Genomic DNA, 7,867 nt, shown 5'->3' on the forward strand with positions numbered 1-7,867 from the left:
TTTGTTTCATTGCATGCTCTGAACTGAAAATGACATAACTGAACCACACAGGCAGAAAATGTGTACTTTTACAGACTTACCAAGGACTTAGGGAGCAAAAATTCTGCAAGACGTTCTATTTGCAGTCTGGGTGTTTTCTTTTCGAGACTAAATTCAGTTGCATTTTAAAGAAGGATGGAGGGGATAATGTGAAATAAAACCAGCTTATTAATAGTTCATCTGGTCAGTGGACTCATTTAATTTTTTATCCTCAGAGAGGTTTTTGTATGATTGCTCAGTTCTATTTAAAATAAATTTCCAGAAATAATGTTTACTACACAGTTCATATTTGTAAATGTTGTTTGCATATAATAAAGATTTATTGGAAAAAAAGGTCATACCATTTATAACTACATAAATAAGCGTTAGTCAACCCACAGATTTGTTGGTAGTTTGTAACATGACCCTTTCAATAACCGAGTTTAACACACCAGCTCTAGACAGCTAAAGACGGCTTGTACACTTTTTCTCCTCACAGAGGTGACAGTTACTGTAGGTAAAAAAAAAAAGTAACCCAAAAAAGCCCAGGAGAATGATTTGTCAGGAAAATATACTACTTATAATAATGCAACTGCAAACTGGGACTTGCAAGCAAAGCCTAATAGCCAAGTCCAAAGCAAGCAAGTTTCTGTCTCAAACTGAAGTAAAACTAATCATCCAGGAGATGAGGCACAGTGTCAGGGAACTTACACCAAGTCACACAGATATGCTATTCTTGATCAACATTTCCTTAACAGTTCTACAAACATGAGCCATTAGTTTCACAAGTCTTCCCAGTTATTCTGCAGCTATGTCCTAGAGTGCTTGCGTGTGGTTTTTTCACTGACTCTTCTGTGCAGTTCGACCTCATCTAAGTTCTGCAGCACAGAGGTCTGGAGTCAAGGCAGGCCAGCTCATTGGTCTAATTTGTTCACATCCTTTTTAGGCCAGAGTATTTGAAGTACATTCGGAGTTCTTGCTGAATGAACTGTCAGCGGAAATCACACATGCAAAGTTCATGCCATTCCCCTCTCCCCAACTTACTTCCTAATATGTCTCACTGGCCCATAAACCAAATTCCACTCCTCAGACATCTAGTCTTTGTTTTTTTTGGCCAAGGTGACTTTTTGTCCCTTATTCTGCACTTTTAATAGTGGTTTCTTTGCAGAAATTCTTCAAGTGAGGCCCGCTTCACACAGTCTTCTCTGAGCAGTTGATGTTGAAAGATCTGTACTTCTAGAAACATGTAGCTGAGTCTTCATGAGTGCCTGCTTCTTCAACTCATTTGACGGTTTTCATCCACACTGATTTATTAACATGGGGTAGGCCCTCCTTTTGCATGCAGTACAGCATCAATTCGTCTTGGGAATGACAGATACAAGTCCTGCACAGTGGCCAGAGAGATTTTGAGCCATTCCTCTTGCAGTACAGTGGCCAGGTCACTACGTGACGCTGGTGGAGGAAAACGTTTCCTGACTCGCTCCTCCAAAATATCCCAAAGTGGTTCAATAATATTCATATCTGGTGACTGTGCAGGCCATGAGAGATGTTCAACTTCACTTTCATGTTCATCAAACCACTCAGTCACAAGTTTTGCTGTGTGTATTGGTACATTATCATCCTGGTACACAGCCCCACCTTCAGGGTAAAATGTTTGAATCATTGGGTGAACATGGTCCTCCAGAATGGTCAGGTAGTCCTTGGCAGTGACTTGCCCATCTAGAACAAGTAGTGGGCCAAGGGAATGCCATGATATTGCAGCCCAAACCATCACTGACTCCCCCTTGTGCTGCACACTGGGTACACAATAGTCCAGGTGGTAAGCCACTTTGGAGCTTCTCCACACCGTAACTTTCCTGGATGTGGGAAAAACAGTGAAGGTGGACTCACCAGAGAACAACACATTTTTCACATTGTCCACAGCCCAAATTTTGCGCTGCTGGCACCGCTGAAACCAACATTCTGCATTGACACAAGTAATCAAAAGTTTGCCAACAGCAGGTTGACTATGCATATTGAGCCTGTGGAGCTCCCGACGAACAGTTTTGGTGGAAACAGGAGAGTCGAGGTGCGCATTTAATTCTGCAGTGAGTTGGGCAGCTGTGATTTTATGTTTCTTGGATACAATCCGGGTTAGTTCCCGGACATCCCTTTCAGACAGCTTCCTCTTGCTTCCACAGTTACTCCTGTTGGATGTGGTCCGTCCTTCGTAGCGGTATGCCGACATTACCCTGGATACTGTAGCTCTTGATACACCACAAAGACTGGCTGTTCTGGTCACAGATGCACCAGTGAGACGAATACCAACAATTTGTCCTCTTTTGAACTCTGATGTGTCTCCCATTATGTTGTATGGATTGTAATACTTTATGTACAGCTGTGCTATTGCTTTGCTAATTGAACCTTCACACTCTACTCATACTAATGGAACGTGCAATCAGTGAAGATCGGCCACCAGGCCATGTATTTAGGCGTGAAACCTCAAAACACGATTGGCCAGTATTTCAGTTTCATTGTCCAACTCCTGTACGTATTGTCAATACACCCTCAGCTGTTTTTGGTTTACAAAAACAACTAAAGTAATTTGGTGATGTGGAGATCAATCAAGGAAATTTCAGCTAGTGTTACAGACAAATCAAGGCTTCATACTAAATCCCCTTCCTTTGATATTTACAAGATCTCCAATTTTGGTTAAAAATCAATTTCTCTGACTTCAAACAGATTATGTGGATTTCAGGAGTAAACCATACATGTCAGAGTCGTCAGAGAGCGCTTTGGCAGGAGACCATGAATTTAAACACTGTTGTTGATGCTCAGACCATCAAAACCGCATGCTTCCACAGCTTCCATTCCGTTACCTGAGGACAGATAGAAATATTAGCAACAATGGCAATTGAAAACAGAGGAAAAATCAAAATGAATGTAGCACAATTAGATTTCAGTCATGGACTAAAGAATAACCTAGTCTCCTCAAACTGTCTTGTCTTTTCAGGAGAGAGCAGCACTTTTGATACTACAGACAATCAGAACCCAGGTCAAATCATTACAGGACAAAAAAAACTAAAAACTGGTGGACAAATGCCCAGTTTAAACAAGCATCTTAACTTGCCTGAAAGTCAGCAGCTGGGTCCTTCACCTACAGTAGGAATGGAAAGGAAATAAATCGGTGAACTATCAAGAATGAGTAAGTGGAGAGACATTTTCATATGCATCATACATAGTGAAAAGTAATCTCCTCAGGCCTTGTCAGGACAGAGGCACTTGCGTCACCACATAGATTCAGAGTCCAGTGCAAAGCATCATGGGAGATCGCCACCTCACCCGCGATACCAAAACTCATTTTAATTTTTCCAAAAACAGTTCACGTTTTCTACAGTAACCCCCCCCCCCCCCGAAATAAATAAATAATAATATTAATACATAACATTTTATTAATTCTGCTTTTGCTGGGAAATATAAATTCACTAATGCACTAATGAACAGGACAGTAGTGGAGATGGAACACAATGACTACAATGACCACTACACAATTTTGTGTTCAATAAATTCATTCGAAAAGCTAGAAAACCTAAAAAAAAAATATTCTGAGGTAAAGCACTTACAATAAAGGCGAGAAGCTCATCAGTTACTTTTGGCACAATGATGACTGGTATAAATAACCACAAGCCAATTCAGTTTCCCCAGACCATCATCATATTTACTAGCGCATACAATGGCAAAAAAAAATCCGCCACGGTAAAACTAAATACGTCAACTATACAGATTCTGCAGGCAACGTACCGCACAATTCTGTAAGCCAGAGAAGTACATTGAAGTACGAAAATCAATAAGAGATCAATTCTAAATGAAGGAACAATATTTGACTCTGATAATGCTATCTTATTTCCACCGCCAGATGCGCATAACTCATGTCAAAACAGATGCTCATAAGTTGGAAGATATGGTACTTTGTCATAATAACTTTCGGGAGCGTAATATCCTCACGTGTTTCCCAGTTACATTTAGAGCACAAAGCTGGACCACGTGCTTATAAGAAACGACACTAATTAGCCTGGCGCGTCCAGCATCCCTAATTACGAATGAGGTCTTTTATTTCAACTTTATAACAAATTAACATAACTATACAGTTCAACAAAAATCCTATGGCGCCGATCTGAAACATCCCTCAAATAAAACATTATGCGACAATGTGATTCAAGTCGCCCAAATCTGTACATCTCAAGTGATACATCCCTTAAAATTATGAAAAACGAAAAAATTCGACACCAGAGTGGTAATTTAAACATACCCCTACATTTCTTACAGCTGACACTATTCACAATAAAACTGATCATCAACTGATAGTCATAGTGAACTGAAACCGATCGCGATCTTCAAAATAAACCAAAACGACAAATCCACAGATAATTAAAAAGCAATCCTTGTTTCCAAAATGTCACAAAAGCATTCCTAACACTAACCTGAGCAGCACACTGGCTGCAGACTCCTTTCGAATCAACATGGGTGGCTTAATACGCACGTAATCGAAGGACCCCGGATGTTGTACGAGGTTGTCCGGCGTAATACCCTCTATAGCGGATCTTGCAAATATTTTTTCTCGTGTTTTTTCAAATTGTTCCGTATAACCCTAACCCTAACCCTAAGTATCTTTATCCTCGTAAAATAGCAATCATTTTAAAGACGGTGTCAATTAAAGTTGATACATTATCATTTATTATTCTCCACTAACTTAAAAGAAATGTATACTGATAACCCGTGTCCACAGAAGTTCACGCATGGCTGTTTTATTTAGAAGAAACCGATATGGAAATCGTGTACCCGTGTGTGTGTGTTTGTGTGTTAAAAAAAACACGTATCATTTATACATTTCACATTTTCTTTTGTTACTTTCCCCCCGCAAAGTTATGTCCTGACTAATTGTGCTGTTTAATAACGAATTTTAACACATTATTCCGATAAAAAAATACTGACAATACCTTTTGAAACTATAAAATATAGTTAGGCCTAATAAATTATTTGGTGTCCTGTTAATGAATTATGGAAAGATTAATAATACCTGCAAACATAAAAAGTAAACAAATAACTTAAAAAATCTGCTTCTGCTTTCCATATTTCTTGAACATACTGGGAAAGGATACACACGTTTCCTCATAGTAAATGTATACTAAGAATATCCCAGTATCACTGGTAGAGGTATGCAGATCAATAATATAGCTGTTTTTGTGGAAGGAAGAATACGTGAACCATATACCAGGCACAGCTGACCATTGCTCCATCTCCTTACTGTCCAACACACTGGCAAAGGCCACTTATGTCCCTGAAAAACACGGGACGGTGGCTGTTTCTCAGAACCACCGTTTCTGGGATCAACAATCAGCCCACATTTAATAATTGCTTAGAGCAGGCACCTTAGCCATTCTACTGAACAGCTGTACGGTAAGTGAACCTCCTGACCCTGTCTGCCTAATGTGAGTATGCAGTTGTGGCCCCATGATTTGCAGTTTCAAGGAACAGGCTATTCACATTAATGAGCATGTATACCTAATAAAGTGGGCACTGAGTATATGTTATAATACCAATGTGAATTGTATGTAAATTTGAACATTAATGAAGTAGTGGTTGCACGTTTATCTGTTTATCAAAAGCAGTTGCACACGCCTGTCTCACCCCGTTTCCCTTTTCACCCCTTCAAGTTACACTGAGGTGACCAAGGCAGCTGTACACAATATGTGACATATTGACAGGACAGGAGAAGATTCGTAGATGTCAGACTGCATAGCATGTAGCAGATGTGTGGAAGAAAAAGAGGAGAGCGGATATGAAAAGAGATGAAGAAAAGCAAAGGACTAAGTGGGCATGTGTACCACAAACAGATACATCTCACACACGCACACCGATATGAGGTACAATGATATTTAAAAAACATTAAACATGAACATAAATGTACAAAAAGACTTTAAATGTAAACAAATGACGTGACATATTTCAACAGTGGACACTGGAGGAAACAGGGAGAGTGCAGACACACATGTGAAATCGTTCATGGGAGACACCTTGTAACAATCACAAAGAAGACTTTTTAAAGCCACATTTAAAAAAAGACACAAATTTATACTGATAATAAAGGCGAAGCAAAACTACAGACTTCTTTAAACATCAAAGGAATGACTGCATCTACAGTAACAAAGAGAACAATTAGGAAACTTTTAATTGGAGAGAGAGAGAGAGAGAGAAATGGGACATTGGGAGAAGAGATTATAAAACTATTGCTCCCTTACCTACTCCATCCAGCCCTTTCAAAAAAAACTCTTTATAAGGAAATTAAACAACTGAACAAATTATTATGGGTGAATGAATGAACTAATGGATGAATGAACGATTAAGTGAATATACCTACACTGCCCGTCCAAAAAAAAGGTCACCAATTGAATTTATATCAGCAAATACTTAAAAGCCAACGACTAGATCATTATTACACTCCTGCAACGTTATGCAGCAATAAAGTAGTCAGCTGAGTACCTGAATCTACTGAATGGCCAGGTTACACCTCCATCCATCATAAATGGATTTTTTCTTCCCTGTTGGCATGGACATATTCCAGGACAAGAATGCCAAGATTCAATGGGTTCAAATTGTCAAAGAGTGGTTCAGGGAACATGAGGAATCATTTTCACGTGTGACTTGGTCACCACAGAGTTGTGACTTTAACCTCATTGAAGGTCTTTGGGATGTGCTGAAGGAGTGGTTCAACTCACTTGTCAATACAGGATCTTGGTGAGAAATGAATGCAAAGCTGGATGAAAATAAAGGATGAGATGTTGCATAAGCTTGTGGAAACAATGCCATGACAAATATGCGGCATAATCAAAGCTAAAGGTGGCACAACAAAAAATTCAAATGGCGACTTTTTTTTTGGACGGGCAGTGAATATTTGCATCTCAGTTGAAATGCCGATTGTTACGCAGTTTAAGTAGAATAAGCATCTTGTCATTCATATAATGAGAATTGTTGTTATTACTGTCATTATTATTATCACCTTCATAAATGTCACTACCATTACTGTCCACTAGAGTTTCATTGCTATTCCTCAGAGAAATTAAGTTTTGTATCCTTTTTGAGTTGTAGCCCATCCCATAAACCTATAAACTTCCTCACCCACTGCATGAGGAAACACCTTGTGATCCCATCTGGCAATCTCCCAGGCTGACACACGGTCCAGTCCCCCCCCTCCAGAAATAACCATCTATCTACCATAGCCAGGTGTTACGTTGGCGTCCTCTTGGCCTGGTCCAGCCACTCGGGTGTTCAGCAATGAGGATCCTGCAAGCCAGATCACCCTCATGGAAATCACCACATGGCCGTAGTGCTGTAACTGACGCTCCCTCCCAATGCAAGTAATGTGTCTCATTCAGAACTCCCTGAGCAACTTCTTGTTCGACACAAAGTCAAATCAGTGGTACCAAAGGAGTGCAGTGTTTGTCTCAGGTCATAGAATAGCATCCATGTCTGGCAGCCATTCAGCAAAACAGGAACACCAGGACTCTAAAGACTTGGACCTTTGTCCTCTTACAAAGATATTGGGAACGGCACACTCCTTTCCAGCAACCTCATGACCCCCTATGTTCTCCGTCAACTGAGTTCATAGGAAGAGTCTGAAACATCACAGCCGAGGTGAGCGAGCCTCTCAATGCAGTCGACAATCTCTCTGCAGACAGACACACTGCTGATGGCTGTGCCCAAGAGGTCACAGGCCAGGATCTTGGTTTTTATCCAGGCCACTCGCTAGCCCAGACACTCAGACTCCTCGCTCAGCCTCTCGAGCCCTGATCAGAGCCTCCATTGACACAGT

General features: G+C 40.3%; 1 long non-coding RNA gene across 1 annotated transcript; it reads right to left on the bottom strand.

Moving 5' to 3' along the window:
* Positions 1 to 335: 335 nt before the first annotated feature.
* On the bottom strand, positions 336 to 4,517 carry LOC140590917 (uncharacterized). Its single transcript, XR_011991820.1, has 3 exons — positions 4,479 to 4,517; positions 3,128 to 3,154; positions 336 to 2,876 (listed from the first exon to the last, which is right to left on the bottom strand). It is a non-coding gene; the product is annotated as an uncharacterized lncRNA (long non-coding RNA).
* Between the last annotated feature and the right edge of the window lie 3,350 nt (positions 4,518 to 7,867).

This window comes from Paramormyrops kingsleyae, chromosome 5 (assembly GCF_048594095.1).
Source record: "Paramormyrops kingsleyae isolate MSU_618 chromosome 5, PKINGS_0.4, whole genome shotgun sequence".
Lineage (NCBI taxonomy): Eukaryota > Metazoa > Chordata > Actinopteri > Osteoglossiformes > Mormyridae > Paramormyrops > Paramormyrops kingsleyae.